General features: G+C 39.7%; 1 long non-coding RNA gene across 1 annotated transcript; it reads right to left on the reverse strand.

Moving 5' to 3' along the window:
* Window positions 1-898: 898 nt before the first annotated feature.
* LOC145784502 (uncharacterized) lies at window positions 899-9,482 on the reverse strand. The gene is made up of 5 exons (XR_014291008.1): window positions 9,409-9,482; window positions 8,126-8,174; window positions 2,644-2,739; window positions 2,054-2,176; window positions 899-1,545 (listed from the first exon to the last, which is right to left on the reverse strand). It is a non-coding gene; the product is annotated as an uncharacterized LOC145784502 (long non-coding RNA).
* Between the last annotated feature and the right edge of the window lie 6,331 nt (window positions 9,483-15,813).

The following is a 15,813-nucleotide window of genomic DNA, read 5'->3' on the forward strand; positions in this document are numbered from 1 at the left end:
GCGGCTTTCTGTGCTGTGAATATCGCTTTGTCCACCCCGATAGCTCAGTTGGTTAGCGCGTGACTTCGTGACTGAAGAAGCTTCAAGATCACGCAGCGCTGGTTCGACTCTCCGGGTGGGCGCTTGAGCAACGCATTCTTAGGACTGCTCTCCATTCAGCGGCACCTAGTGAAGGGAATAATTCCCTAGCAACAACACTTCAATAATCGGAAAACTTCACTCTGCCAATCTCGGTAACCGGCCCTGCGTCAAGAGCCTCTACAAATACGCGAAACTACCAGGAATAACCAATCAAGGTTTTGTCAGTCTGAGGATAAAGATTTAAAAACCAAACCAAGCTTTTACTAATGAATGTTGTAAAAACGTATCGTTGAAGCTAAAACAGCCGTTTTTATTGCCTTTGAGAATAACAAGGAAACAGAAATTATTTGCAAACGAGTAGGTTCGTCGTAATGACGATTTCACACATGCCGTATGCAATGCATTACCCTAGCTTCAAGTTGGCTGTGCAACTCGGTATCTGCGAAATCATCTTGCTCATTCGCAGATGCGATCGCCATTATAATTTTTTTAGAAACGTGACACAAGATGCACTTTGAATTGAAATATCAACTTTGATGTCATACGCTTAGCTATTACTAAGTTCTTCAGGTAGCCTGCATCTCATCACCTGTCTCAGCGAACACCCGTAAATTGTGTGAGCGAAGGAACGGCGAAAGTACCGTAACAACAATAGTTCAACAAGTGAACGACGAATTTAACATACAGACAACAACAATCTGAAACTTTACTGTCGATCTGGCTGACCTGCTTGCACCGGTGGTTCAGACCTCTCCAAGCAGGCCCCTGTGCATCTTTCATGTTTGAGGATAAAGGTTCCCTCAAACAACAGCAAGTCTACTGTGATTGATTGAATATATTTTGCGATTAACAAATTACACTCAATTGAAACGTCACACACAACTGGTTGGAGGGACATAACAAACGCCAAAGATCATGCTCTTGAGATTTAGAAAGATAAGTTTCATCATCATCTTTTACGGTTTCGGGTACTTAGATGTGTGAGCATTGAGCAGATAAGACCATGCAGCGACACGCTGTTTGCCATAATATAAAGACATAAACTAAAAATTGTAAAAGTTTCCAGCAATACAACGTGTTAGCCTTTGTAAACCATAACCATCAAAGAGGGGATGTACTAAGTAGGCTTGTGTAGACAGGAATGCCCAGAGGATACTTGTTGACTAGGCATGGGATCATTTTAGGGGCCGTTACCTTCCAACGGGGCCCGGGAGTTGAATGAAATCATTGAGTGTTCTTTGGATAAGATGTTTGCAATTCCACTTTATTTCTGTATGTTGCTGCGAAATGCTGTGTCGTTGTTTGGTTGTATCTGCTTATGGTTCAGCACAGTTATTTCTCCACCAAAATTGTTGAAGTGAGGATTAGGCTATGATTATATCTAATTGGTTATCATTAATTAGAGATTTAATGGACTGCTTTCCTTAAATTATTTGCTCTTTCGTTTCTTGACAGCTTTTTTTCCTGAAATAAAATGAATACTGTGTCATTCCAACTTCTTCAATGAGTTGTTTTATCAGTGCTATTGTGCTACAACACAGCATAAAAATACAATAAACTTATGCTGCAAAAATCATACAAATTTTGGCTTCCATAATTAACCCCACAGGATTGTAGAGCATGCTTTGTGTAATCGGCAAATACCACCCTGTTGTGTAGGATACCACGAAATAAAATGTTTGTAGGCTAACATTTCTAAAAATAACTCTTTAGTTTGAATCGCATATCCCAGTAGCCTACCAGGCTAAACAGCTGATGTAGGCTACACTCTACATATAGAACATCCCAACTTGACAAATATTGCGACAAGACCTTGTAGGTTTAGTCAAAGATTAATATTCGATTTGATTTATGCAAACATGATTACACTGACTCATAAAATCGTATTACATGTCCTATTTTTAGGTCCTTTGTTTGTCTAAATAGCAACAAAAACGTATATTTATGGGTCTTATTTTTAATCACAGATTACCTTTTGGGATGTTGCGTGCTGCGGAAACGCGAACTCGCTCCACGCGCAGCGCTACTGCATCGGTTTTGCGAACGTATATTCGGTTACGTTTTGCAGTCACTCGTGTACTGGACGTTGCCTTCCCTGTCAAATAAAAGCTACCGGTATTCTACTTTTCTTAAAGTATTGAGTTATTTGTGAGAGAACGAACATTGCATGGCCTTTAATTTAAGACAAAGGTATTTGAATACTGTAGCCTCCATTTCAACACATCTGAAACACCTCATAGTTCAAGTGAAACTATTCAAACAAGTGTTATGTAGTTTTTATGGCAAACCTTTTCTTAGCTCAAACCATAACCACCGGTGCCAAATTATTTGACGTGAAATCGCTGGTTAAATTATCGATTGCTTGTTTGATGAGTGATGATATAACAAAAATTTCCTAAAAATTATATATTCACTTTGCAACACAGTGGGGAGAATTGTCGCATATATAAACATTTCTGATAAATAAATCTGAGTGTAATTTGACACACCGAATAGCACCTAAATATTCTGACGCTACACAGTGCGCGCACTTATTCGGCAGGCGAACCATCATCTACTCACCACTCGTCTTCCACATGGTGGCGCTGCTTCTCTGATTGCATCTGGGCTTATTCGCAACACCTCTTCCCTTTTGTGGCCGCTTGGCCACTTTATTGCCTTCGTAACAACAATGAACAATGATATACTTTTATACTTTGTCAGTGGCGTACGCAGGGGGACATTGGGCCATCGCCCCCCTCCTTTAAAAATGTTGATTTTTTTTAGCCTTGTTGTAATTGGGTAGTGAAAACATGTTATTGTTCAAGAGTGGTCTTGGGTAGCAGGGCCGTATGAACCGCCCCTCGTACCTCCGAGGAGAGGGGGAGGAGTCACGGTTGTTTAGGGGCCCACTCGTTTTAGTTTTTTTAATATTTTTTTAGCTATTGAAATGAAAAAAATGTAAAGTTTTCTGCATAAGCTCGATATTCAATAGCTCAAACATGCAAAGCCCTATTTACCGCTTCCAAAACCCCAGTTAGTGGCAGGGATATCTAGAGAAGGGGATATGAAGGCTCGCAGCGATTGCCTTATTCTTATGACACTACCAGGGCGGTAGTTTGTGGTGCTTTAAACATGTGGTTCTTTTTAAAATCGTAGAAAGTTTTGTTGTGCAGCTGGTACAATAAGCTACAGAAAACAGTTAGCAAATGTTATATAGAGCATATTTAAAGCATACTTTGATTGATTGATTGAATCTTTATCCTCGGACTGGGAAAGCTTCTTGCAGAGCTTAATCCTGGCAGTTTCGCATACTTGTAGAGGCTTTGAATCACTGACGCAGGCAGGGTTGGTTGGGTAAAACCTCTGGGAGGTTTTTCCCAGTTTCCCCCGGGTAAAACTGGGGGAAACCGGGTAAAACTGGGGGAAACTAGGTAAAACTGGGGGAAACCCTTAAAACTTCTAAATGTGTTGTTTGCGGAGTTTCTGATGCAATATAATGACTAGCCAGCTGTTTAACTGTTATCTCATGACATTTTCCATCTGAATTGCATCAATACTTAGATAAAATAGATAAACCTTCGGATCATCACAGAGTGATATTTCAGGTTTTTCTTTTGACACTTTCTCAATGCGTACTGACCCACTGTCTGCTGGCAGTACCAAACTACCAATAGTAATTTCTTATTGAATTCAGATGGTCTACCCCCAGTTCAAAGACCACGCCAGTCAGTGTTGTGCTGTTGTGACTAATTGCTTCAGTTTAAATTGCAGCTTGCGAACCAACTGATATCTTCCAGCACTTTGCCAGAAAGCAGTAGAGATCGTCCACATAGCCTTCCCAGTTCGAGTCCCTCAGTGGTAAGCACTTTCCTCGCACAGAAAAAAAAAGCTTCAAAAACGATGTCTAGTGTGCTACTCTCAGGGAAGGAGAAAAGTGAGAAGAAAAATGGAGAAAAATGAAGGAGACAATGTTGATCAGTTTCAAAAATATATGACTTTGTCTGCAGATGAGCAAGAAACTGCACGCAACTTTGTTTTTGAAAAAGATGACAATTTATTCTCCTACTGGCAGGATATGAAACTAAGGACTAAGGATACATCTATTTTTCCAAACATCTCTTTTATCAAATCAATGAAAAAATTGTCACCAAGTGCTTAAATATTGGCAATACATAAGAAAAGTTGCAAACAATGAGCCAGTAAAGAAGTTTAGTTCATTGATGATGGCAATATCATCATGCCCACCATCCAGTGCTGGAATAGAAAGCTTGTTCAGTAGCATGGCTATAATCCACACAAAGCAAATAAATAGACTGGGCAATGAGAGGGTTGCCAAATTCGTGCATGTTTATAGACACTTTGGATGGATAGAATCTGAAACCCCAGATGAAGAGCTATTCAATGTCGACAATGAATACTGTCGACATGTTATCAATGACTGAGATTATACCGGCTCTTAATCTTTCTTTCTTTGGCTTTTGTTGTTCAATGTTTACAATTTTGTTCGCTGACTGCATGTTAGGCACAGGTGAGCATCTAACTTGATAACATACTGGTATCATACGTATGTTCATCTATGTAAACTAATGATTGGACCTATCTATTATTAGATATTAGTAAATCACGGTATTTTTCTTTTTTTGTAGGATGAGCAGTGAGCACAGGAAATCTTATAGGTTCATTCAAAATATGATGGTAATAAACATTAACTATGAGGAGTAATCATTGTTACATTCACATTTGCAAATTTCAACAACTCAAGTTTTACCCAGTTTCCCCCAGTTTTTCCCAGTTTCCCCCAAAAGGTTTTTCCCAGTTTCCCCCAGGGTTTTACCCGGGTAAAACTAAAGTGGGGGAAACCTCCTTGGCCAACCCTGGACGCAGGCCCGGTCACCTAGATTGACAAAGTGAAGTTTCCGATTGTTGAAGTCTTGTTGCCGGGAATTATTCCATCTATTAGTTGCCGCTGAACGGAGAGCAGTTCTTAACGTGCGTTTCTCAAGCGCACACCACGAGAGTCGAACCAGCGCCGCTTGATCTTGAAGCTTCTTCGTTCCAGAATTGACGCGCTAACCAATTGAGCTATCGGGTCGGATATAGGCCTACCCTACTTGTTTACAAAGACAGTTGAAAAGTTACCAATAAGCTGTTTTTTGTAACAAAGCCTTTGCAGGAGGCTAGATGTAAAGCAAGTATATGGGTAGTTGAATTAACAAGCAACCATGAGCATGCTGTGAATATCCAGGCCTGATTCTAATATCGCAATGCAAGTTATCATAACAAGATTTATTAAACTACTATTGGTGCCAATTGTCATTTTACGATAAACACAGATTATTTTACTATAAACAAAAGCCCTTCTATTGTCAGGCGTAATAAAGCCTTCGTATCCCCTTCTTTAGATATCCCTGGTTAGTGGGCCCACATTTCTGTTAGGGATCCATCTTCAGTGATGGGCATTAGCCTATCGGCGATAAGTTTTTATCGCCTATCGTTATCGCTCAATTATTTTTTCAGTTATCGTTATCGCCAAAGGCAATATTTGATTATCGCCGATAAATTTTATTTCGGATCAACACACAAGTGGAAAGACCATGAAAAGTAATATTTTTACTAGCCACCTAGTTAATGAAACTAAATTGAATACAGATTGAATCTAAATACAGTATAACCTTTCTCATTTACCTATGCGACATAGCCTACCTCAATCAAATATTTTTATTCCCCCTAATACAGTGCCTAGGCCTATATATTTTAATTCTTATCTCAACAACTCAGCGTTCGGCCATTGATTTAATGATAGTGTTCACAAAGAAAACAAAAAAAATTATCAGTAAATTACGATAATTATGTTATTGTTCTAAAACAAACACGACTACTGTAATTTGACAAGCTTGATGGATTTCACAGTATGCACATTTTTACTACCAATAACGCTTAAGATTACTGATAAATTTTCAAGCATTTTGTGTTATTCGGAATTTTTTCAATTATTGCTGACTTTGCTGTAAACAGCCCTTTAAGCAGAAAGCAAAATACAAAGTTTGAGATTTTTTATGGTATTTTCATTTGATTTAATTATTTTGCCTACTGCACGTAAGCGGCAGTGTAACTCAATTGATAAAAGCATCCAACTGGTAGCTGAAGGTATAATTATAAGCACGGCGGTTACCTCAGTGGTTTGATTCTGGATCAAGAGGCTGAAGATACGATACCCACTGCCGCTGTTGCGATTCTATTCATGCATAACTTAAAAAGTTTTGTCCCTTTACAGTAGCCTATATTATGTTCAATTTTTCGTCATGTTGATGAAAACAGTTCGTTCTGCATGGGATGGAGCAGCGCTAATTAAAAAAAAATATATCGTTATCCGACATTATCGGCGATAATTTTATCGTTTATCGTTATCGCTTAACTTTTTTTTGATTTATCGTTTGTCGTTATCGCTTTAGGCATTTGTCGTTTATCGATTATTATCGTTATCGCTTAACTGAAAAATGATATAATATATTCACTTAGTTGGTGCAGCGTTTTTCAGCAATTTTAAATAAAAAATGTGACAATACTGCTACAAAAACTCAACATTTTATAGTTTAGGCTGCATCTATCGGTTTTGTATTGTTGATCCTCATTTGGAATGACCATTTTAAATCAGCGACACCAGTAAATCTATGTTATTTTGTTGGAGTTTACAGAAGAAATAAAACTACGCTCTCACTTTCTTGGAAAATGTGTTGCTTGCAACGGTTGAAAGCATGAGACTTGTCCAAAATTAAATGCCGGTGAAACGACAAACTGTTCAATAATGGCATCTACAAGTGTTGACAAAGTTTATCCAGCGTATACTTTTGCATTCAAGATAATTTTTTAAATTCAAAATATTTTAGGAAGGGGAGGGCTTGCATACAGAAGGAAACCCCATGTCGCCAAATTCTTGGTAACTACATTGGGCAGCCTGTTTTGCATTTAACCCAGCATCTTATTATTATTTTTTTCAAGACAAACAGTGCGTTATTCTTGTTTTTACTTATTGTATTTCAAGAGTGATGCAATTACGTACTTTAGAGACAGTCTTTTTCATTGCCAAATTATCCTCTAAAAATGGCCTGATAAATCGTTCAGTTATTTTAGTTAAACTCCATAGCCCTTTGCGTGGTCAAAGGTAGAGTTCCAACAGATTGTGGAGTCAGTCTGATGTTTTTGATTCGAATTCACAACCAATGAATTGAAAAACATTGTAGGCACCTTTACTAAAAAGTAGAGGCCTAGGCTACTTGTGAATTTCGGAGGAAGGGGCGATGAGATGGTGCTCACACGGCCCTGTGGGGTAGGCCTTTTTTATTATGTACGCTCAGTGTGCGATAATATTCGTTTAAAGTATGGTACCGTAATAAATTGCATTCGATATTTAAACTTCACAAAGAGGTTCGATTTATGCTTTAAACTAAGGACATTGCCTGTTAATCGAACTGTTAAAGTTTTTACTTATCCGTATTTTAGGCCTAATATCATGCTTTTCATAATCACATATCTAATAATTCAATCCAGAAGTACAGTGACATGCGCAAAGACCGTGGGAATTTATATTTCACCAACAGATAGCCTCTGCTAGCCTTAATCTTTGGTCAGACTATCACTATACTGTAAAGGAGCATTAGGCTACTCTTGATAAAAAAATGTCAAATTATTTCGAACGCTCCCTCTCCCAGTAAGAAATCCTGCGTACGCCACTGTACTTTGTATTACCAACAAGTCCAACATCGATCTAACCTTTTTGATTGTAGCATATTAACATGCTACTATGTAAAGTTGTTTCAAGTAAATTTAGGTTGGTATCAGCTGTTACACTGTGAAACGGTTTTATCAGCATGAGGCTTCCTCATTTTAAAGTGACGCATCAATCGTTGGATCAGAAATTAGATTATGTGACGACATAAATTCGAGGGTGGAACCGATATAACTCATTGGCATCTTACTATAGCTTTGACCGATAGTTTTTTCCATAAAATAACCAAAGTTGGTTCATTACTTCAACACAAAGTGAAAGAAAGGCATAGCTTACCTTTTGCAGATTGTCGTTTCATTGCCATGATCAATCAGCGCTTCTTATCCTGATAATAAAAATAAAACATGTTTAAATAGCTAAACCAATGATGTTCCACCTTTTGTCTTGGCGGACCCTTTTTGGTGCCTTCGAAACTGTCGCGGACCCTAAAAAACTGTTTATCTGAAATTTTGATGTATCTCGTCTCCTAATGGAATCAAATGTTTGATAAGCTTCGAAGCGAAACACTTAGAACAGCGTTTCTTAACCGGGGGTGCTAGCACCCCAAAGGGGTGCTGGAATAGACTGTAGGGGGTGCTAAACGCATGCAGTATAATTTTAAAAAATGCCGTTTTACTTTTCTGCATTTTTTCGTCTTTCTGCCAGTATCAGCAGATTCGCAAATGGCGTGACGAAAATAACAAGTAGGCCTATAGCTTCACTGTATTCCTGGACAATCATGGAGGACCAGACCGGGCACAGTGTATGACCTGCCATTTCGTCTCTTGCAACTCAAATTCGAAGCCTGCTAGACTCCTGCAACACCATTTGAAGCATCCAACTGCAGAGTGTGAACAGACTCTCGAGACCCTTTTTACATTGCTTTTCTTTCAATAATGCAGGCCAAAGTTTGGCGGAGCCAAAATTTTGACATGCTTTTTGCTCGCTGGCGGTATATTTTGTAGTGAAGTTTCTTGTTGTCTAACAAACTGTGCTGCTGTTTTAAGAGAGTTGATTCGCTTACATAGGGTTATAATTAAATTTCTATTGGTAAATGAAAGTCAAATACCAAACCCTGAATCAAAACAGCAGCACAGTTTGTTAGACAACAAGAGACTTCATTAAAGTATATCGCCAGCGATCTGAAAGCATGTCAAAATTTTGGCCCCTACTATACTTTTGGCCGTCACTGTAGTAGTTGTATGTTAACGATAGTTAGGGGGTGCTAGACTGTTCAGACCTATTTACAGGGGTGCTAGAGTCAGAAAAGGTTAAGAAACGCTGACTTAGAAGAATTTACTGAACTCACGATGATGACGTTGACGAAGTTAAGTTATGAGCTTTTGTTGGCACCCAGAATCACAAATTAGTCATTTATGTGCTGATTTAAGAACCACTGAGCTAAACAAAGGCCGAGAGAAAGGATGCCACTGGCAACCCTCCTCTAGTTAGAGCTGAACGAATAACATAATGAGAATCTCGTCTTTTCAGTGTCGGAAAATATCTTCTCTTCAAGCAACAACCGTTTGAGTAGCCTACCAGCAAAAACACTGCGCAAATAACTTGGCCAGCAAACTTACTTCAGTGGTTCAGAGCTTCTCGTATCTTCAATGTTTGCCTCACGTCTGTTGTTCAAGACTGTTCTGCACTTGCTCACAAGGCCGCTTTTATATCGCGCTCATCTCTTAAATGGTAATTAGGTAGCCTACCCGACGTTTGCACATGATTGCGTAACATGTTTGGGTTGTGGCATAAGGTGTGGTGTTTGTTTGCGACATGATTGCGTACTTGTGATGCAACATGTTTGGTTATGGCGTAACTGAAGAGGTGATTCCCCAAAGATGTGTCGTGTCCCACGGAAAGGGTGATTTCCCAAACATGATCACATAAAACAGTCCCAATTTAGAAAACTTCACTTTGCTATCAATTGAAAGCAAATTAGTGAAGATACATTTTGTGTGTAGGCTAGTCTACATTGGAAAGAAACACTCGCTAGTATTCGCATATTTGTTTAACATGTTTCTTAGTAATTGATTGTTTATGTTTTGTCACAGACAAGTCAGACATCATAAAAATCTTTCAATGTGAGAATAAGCCTCCTGAAAGTAGACAATTGAATCTTGTTTGGGATGTCAAATGTTATATTTAGTGGCAGCTCGTGGCTACTTTTAATGAGTAGGCTGCAAAAAATGTTTTACTGAAACATCTTGAAAACTTACTACCAAGGGTTAGCATCATTGTTAACTGGATTGCGCACTTTTGTTATAACATATGTAGGCTGTGTTGCTGTGACCGGCCTGAGTTAGTGGTTCAAAGCCTTTACAACTAGGCTACACGAAACCACCAGGATTAGATTTGCAAAGAGACTTCTACCGTCCGAAGACAAAGATTCCAGCAACCAATCAAGTGTCATCGTTACACTGACATTGCATTAACGTTGTTGCAATGTCCCCAACATGATGCTGAATTTCCAATCTTCCTTCATCTAACCAACTAATTACATTGCGAAGGAGGGACTTGTGTTGCAGTGGAGGAAATGCTGGTTTGTCGGATTGATTGATTGAATATTTATCCTCGTACTGGGAAAGCTTATTTGAGAGCTCCTGGTAGTTTCGCATACTTGTAGAGGCTTTGAATCACTGACGCAGGCCGGTCCACCTAGATTGACAGAGTGAAGTTTCCGATTGTTGAAGTCTTGTTGCCAGGGAATTATTCCATCCATTAGACGCCGCTGAATGGAGAGCAGTCCTTAACGTACGTTGCTCAAGCGCACACCCCGAGACTCGAACCAGCGCCGCTTGATCTTGAAGCTTCTTCGTTCCAGAAGTCATGCACTAACCAACTGAGCTATAGGCCTAAGGGAAAACACTAGGCCTTTATCCGTCATCTCCGATGGCCGTTCCTGTATCGTTGGTTTAATTCCTTTGCCAAGATAAGAAATTTTTAGAATAAAAAGACGCTGACTCCAACCCCACTCGTCATTGACACATGACTAGCCACTTCTGCTCGGCAGTCGGCTACAGCCGACATTTTTTTCCGTGTCAATTTGTCGGACGTCGGCAACTGCTGACAGATTTTTCTTGGTTTGACAGCCGTAGTCGCTTTTTGCTGTCCTTTGCTAGCAGTTGAGAGGGGAATCACCTAGTTCTGTTATCTTCAGGCAATGATTCAGCTGTAATAAATCAACGCTATAGCGGAATTTTGTTTGTGAGAACGTTGCCTGTGATGTGAGCTTTCTAAGCTACTGTTTCAGCAGATTGGCTGCTGTTTCGCGTGAGCGACCTGAAGGTATTCCAGTGGTTGCTTAGCTGTAAGAGGAGGCAACGCGAATTTTCTTTTGTTGTAAACCGAAGTATTTTTCCACAGGGGCGGGTTTAGTCTGATGGAGGGCCCGGAGCACTTTTAGATCGGGGGCCCCCCCGTGCAAAAAATTATTAAACCCGCCTACAAAATTCATTTTACAAAGTTTTCTTTTATTTTGATGTAAAAATTAAATGTCAATCACTGACAACGTTTACTTTTATACAGGACACTACTTTTTGTATAAGACAGTGCAAAATGCAGAAACGCGAAAAAAAATGCCGTTTACCGCGTCACGATCGCGTCACGCGAATACCGATGGGAAGTGGCTAGGGAACTATGATCCGGAAGCTCGTGAAAAACCATTGTTACCGCAGCAACGAACTCCCAGTATTAGGCTGAAAAAGAATATTTAATCTACACTTGTGAAATAATTAACAATCATGCTGCTGAAAACGAAACAATCAATCAATTGCATAATAAGAATAAACTTCACAGATGCTTCCAACAATTCCGGGTTAAAATTGTTAACAACTATCAAGATAGAGTTGGTGACACTTCATATTTTTAGATTCCCGAAAGCTGATTCTACCAATGTGGCTATCCCAAGGTGATCAACCTACACTAAACAATCACCAAACTATGATACTTCCCAGGTCATTGCCATTACATGACCCAGTTGTGATACCTCGAAGGTCATTTTCTTTAGATGACCCAACGACGATACTTTACAGACCATTGCCCTGAGATGACCCAACGATGATTACTCTCAAGTCATTGTTTTAACCCAACAGTAATTTCACTCAAGTTATTGCCTTCAAGTATTAGCCAAAACTGGTGAAAGATTTATGATGAGCTACAGCGTTGGGCTCGCAGTCGAGAGCCTGCATGTTCGACTCCAGCCACCCGCACTTGCTGTTGTTTCTCTGGGCAAGAAACTTTACGATAATTGCCTCTACCCAGTGATCGATTTCGAGTAATGGGTAGTAGCCTACCAAATTTAAGTCATAAGTAGAGTAGACAACCGGAAACAGACATTGTTGTCGGCTGCAGCGTGGGTCAGGTGTACGTCGGAAGGCGTACACAGATGCATAGCGCTCAAGTCCGCTTTCTCGCAATGCAGGATAAAGATAAACCAAACAAACAAACAAAACAAAATAGAACTATGTAGCCTAAAGTCAATAAAGTTATTGACATTTGAAGTCAAACATAGTTTCACGATCGAAAGTACAATATTAACGGAATTACAGCACTTCCCAAAGTTGCTGTTTTTACGCCAATTTATATATTGTATTTATATTTTGCTTCAGGAAATCTGGTCAAAGACTAATAAGAAAGTAACTAGACGTCCAAGAAATTGTTCCAGCTGTATGTAGCCTGCCACAGCATTACCAACTAACAACACCTTTGGTGGAGCGTAGTTTTCAACGCTTTCTAAACCTCCAGCTGAAGACCAGCGCTTCTTCCCAGATAGGGTAAGCAAGTATAATTCAAACCTAACTATCCTACTTTGATTGTACGTCATAATGCAAACGGGGTTTGAATAAAACTGGATGCTTGTGGATTTGTTTTTTGTCTATTTTTCTTTTCGTTAAATAGACTCAATACCGAATTTTTTAAAGTAAAGTAACTTTTTTGTGAAAAGTTAAACTGCCTGTGAAGAACTGTAAGAATGGAGCAACGACACCATAGTTTGGTAAATCTGGCAGTCAATTTCGAAACAACTTTAATCTTTAAGTTATTATGTAGGCCAGTAGTTCTTAACTAGGGTTCGATCGAATCCTTGGGTTTCGACGAAGCTGTTTTCAGGTGTTCGGCGCGAACGTCCTCTGAAACGTTAACACACGGTCTACTGAATGGCATATCAGCGAATATTTTTGGAAAATATTGTCCAGCCGAAACTTGAATGCGGCTTACGTGATGGTAAATAAACATCTGTGTGTTTGACGCGTGATGTAATGATGCCATCTGCATGCAGTGGCGTACGCAGGATTTTCTCTTGGGCATTGACAGTAGCATAGCCAGCAATTTTGAAAGGGAAGGGGGGGGGGGGGTTTGACGACCGGCGGACGAAGCCCGACGGCGTTTTCGCCTAAGAGTACACCCAGCGGCGGGGGGTCTGGGGGGACTCCCCCAGAAAATTTTGAAAAATTACTTTGAATTTGGTGCATTCTGAGAGCATTTTCAACAAAAATGTGGGTATGAATATTCCTGTAAAATGGTGTTGTCAGGTGGCATAGCAAAAGGATAAGATCATGTTTTCTTCGGCATTTTTCGGAAATAAAGCTAAGTCTCTATGATTTCTTGTTGCTAATTCCTGGCTGAGATGTTTGAATGTTTGGTATTGGCAAAACTCTCTCTTTCAATGCAGTAATGTTTAAAATTAGGCCAGTTTTTTTATACTGAAAGCAACATTCTCAAGCATAAAGAGACTGAAAGCATGATTCTCAATATCGTGACGTCACACGCGTGCCAAAGGGGGGGGGGGTTGTAACTTCCAAACCCCCCTGGCTACGCCACTGGCCATTGATATCCTAGACGTCTTCATGATATCCCAGTATGATTTCAGTTTAGACTTTATGCATTTCTTTCTCACTATAATAGGCTTACAGAACACTATGCTACATTGGCATACCTGGGGTGGGGTAGGTGGATTGGGCCATGTATTTCGTATTGGCTTAGTCTATAGAACAACATTGTTAATTGCTTTGACAGTGCAATCCAAAATATATTACATGCTTTAATCTACGTCGTTAACTACTAAAACATTTTTAAGGGGGGGGGGGGGGGGGGCATGGCCCAATGGCCCCCCCTGCGTACGCTAGTGTCTGCATGTAACACAGAATTGTTGTTGAAAACAAAAATTATTGTTGAAACGGTCAATTACGATTGTTGAAATGGTGGAACGGCTTTGAATCATCGAATTTTTATGCAGCTGTGTGAAGAAATAGAGTCACAATTCAAAATCTTTCTCTACCACATTGAAGTACGATGGCTATCGAGGGGAAAGTGATGAGTCGCGTTTTTGCTTTGCGTACAGAATTATTGGAGTTCTTTAAAAGTCTTGGCGAAAACCATCGGGATTAAAAACACGTTGAGGACTCAAGTTTTATCCTTACTTTGGCTTATTTGACTGGCATTTTTGGTGCCCACAATCAACTGAATTACCAAATGTAAGAAGGTGGTAAAAATTTAGTAGAAGCTGAAGAGCAAATCAATGCTTTTCAGAGGAAATTATGGTTGTGGTGGCAGCGATTGGAAAATAAAAACTTCGCTAACTTTCCACGTTTGGACAAGGTAGTAAGTAGTTTCGATACAGCAATTAATGGCGAAGTTGCAGAAGTTCAGAGGCTTAAGTATTTACTGAGCATTTGTAGAAGTTGCAAAATTCTTTTCAAAACTACTTTCCTCAACAAACGAAATATCCAGCATGGATGCGTCAACTATTTGCTGATGATACTACAACAGCGGATATCAACAGTTCATACTTGCAGCGCAGGTCTTAGGGTATTTCGGGCCCTGTGCGGCATATGCTTTGCGGGCCCTAATGACAATGATTCAATTTAGTAGTGTAGCTAGGTATTTTGAAAGGGGAGGAGGGGGTTTACTGGTAAATGATGAATCGAATTGAATTTTTTCCATTGGAAACGACAAAAATAATTGCATTTTCTGAGTAAATTGCGGGCCCTGTGCGATCGCATGGTTTGCAAACGCCAAAGACCGGCACTGATACTTGGATGACATTATCGAGCTTCAAGAAAGCGAGGTGCAAAAAAAGAAACTTTAACACAACAAATTTTCAAACGATTTGGTGCCAACAAATGGAAAGTTATCCTCTTATTACAAAAGTTGCCCTTGAAATGCTTGTGCCATTCTTAACTACTTACTTATGCGAGCATGCGCTTTCTATTCTGGTGGATGTTAAAGCAAAAAAACAAAACCGGCTTGCATGCGAAAATGATATGAGAATTACTGTTTCTGAGACAAAGCTTCGCATCTCACTATTGGTCTCAGAAAAACGGGTCTGCTACTATTCGGTGAGTCCGATTCGGTGAGTTCCTAACCTCTAACCCAAACCCCTAACCCTAAAACGGCAATGATAATTAGGCTACGGTACCCAATAATTTTAAAAGAAAATTGAAAAAATCCCCCGTTAAGGGATCGGACTCACCGATTCGGACTCACCGAAACGGGCCATTCCGCAGAAAAACAACAACAGAAGTCTCATTCATAGTATTGTATTACTATTACATGTGGTCAGAGATGGGCAAGATCACCTGTTTGGGTGATCTTGAAGATCAACATCACCAAGAATACGTGATCTTGAAGATCAAGATCACCCAACAGTGTGATCTTGAAGATCAAGATCGTGATCTTGAAGATCAAGATCACTTTCAAGATCACTTTTTGTGGTACTTGAAAAAATGTAGTTTTTGATCAATAAGGGTGCAAAAAAAAATACTTGTAAGCAACCTAGTAGGCGAGTAAGAAGTGACATTGGACCCGGACATTTTTGATAACAACCATTTTTTAGTTGCATGAGGCTTGTCTGGTAGTCAGACCGACGATTCCAAAATTCGGCAAAAATCGGACTTGGGGAACTGCCCCAAAACCGCATTTTAAACTTTCATAGCGCGCCATCTAGCGGTTGTACATATTTGTTCTAAGTAAAATGCAACTTTGGA

The sequence above is a fragment of the Aplidium turbinatum genome, chromosome 15 (genome assembly GCF_918807975.1).
Source record: "Aplidium turbinatum chromosome 15, kaAplTurb1.1, whole genome shotgun sequence".
NCBI lineage: Eukaryota > Metazoa > Chordata > Ascidiacea > Aplousobranchia > Polyclinidae > Aplidium > Aplidium turbinatum.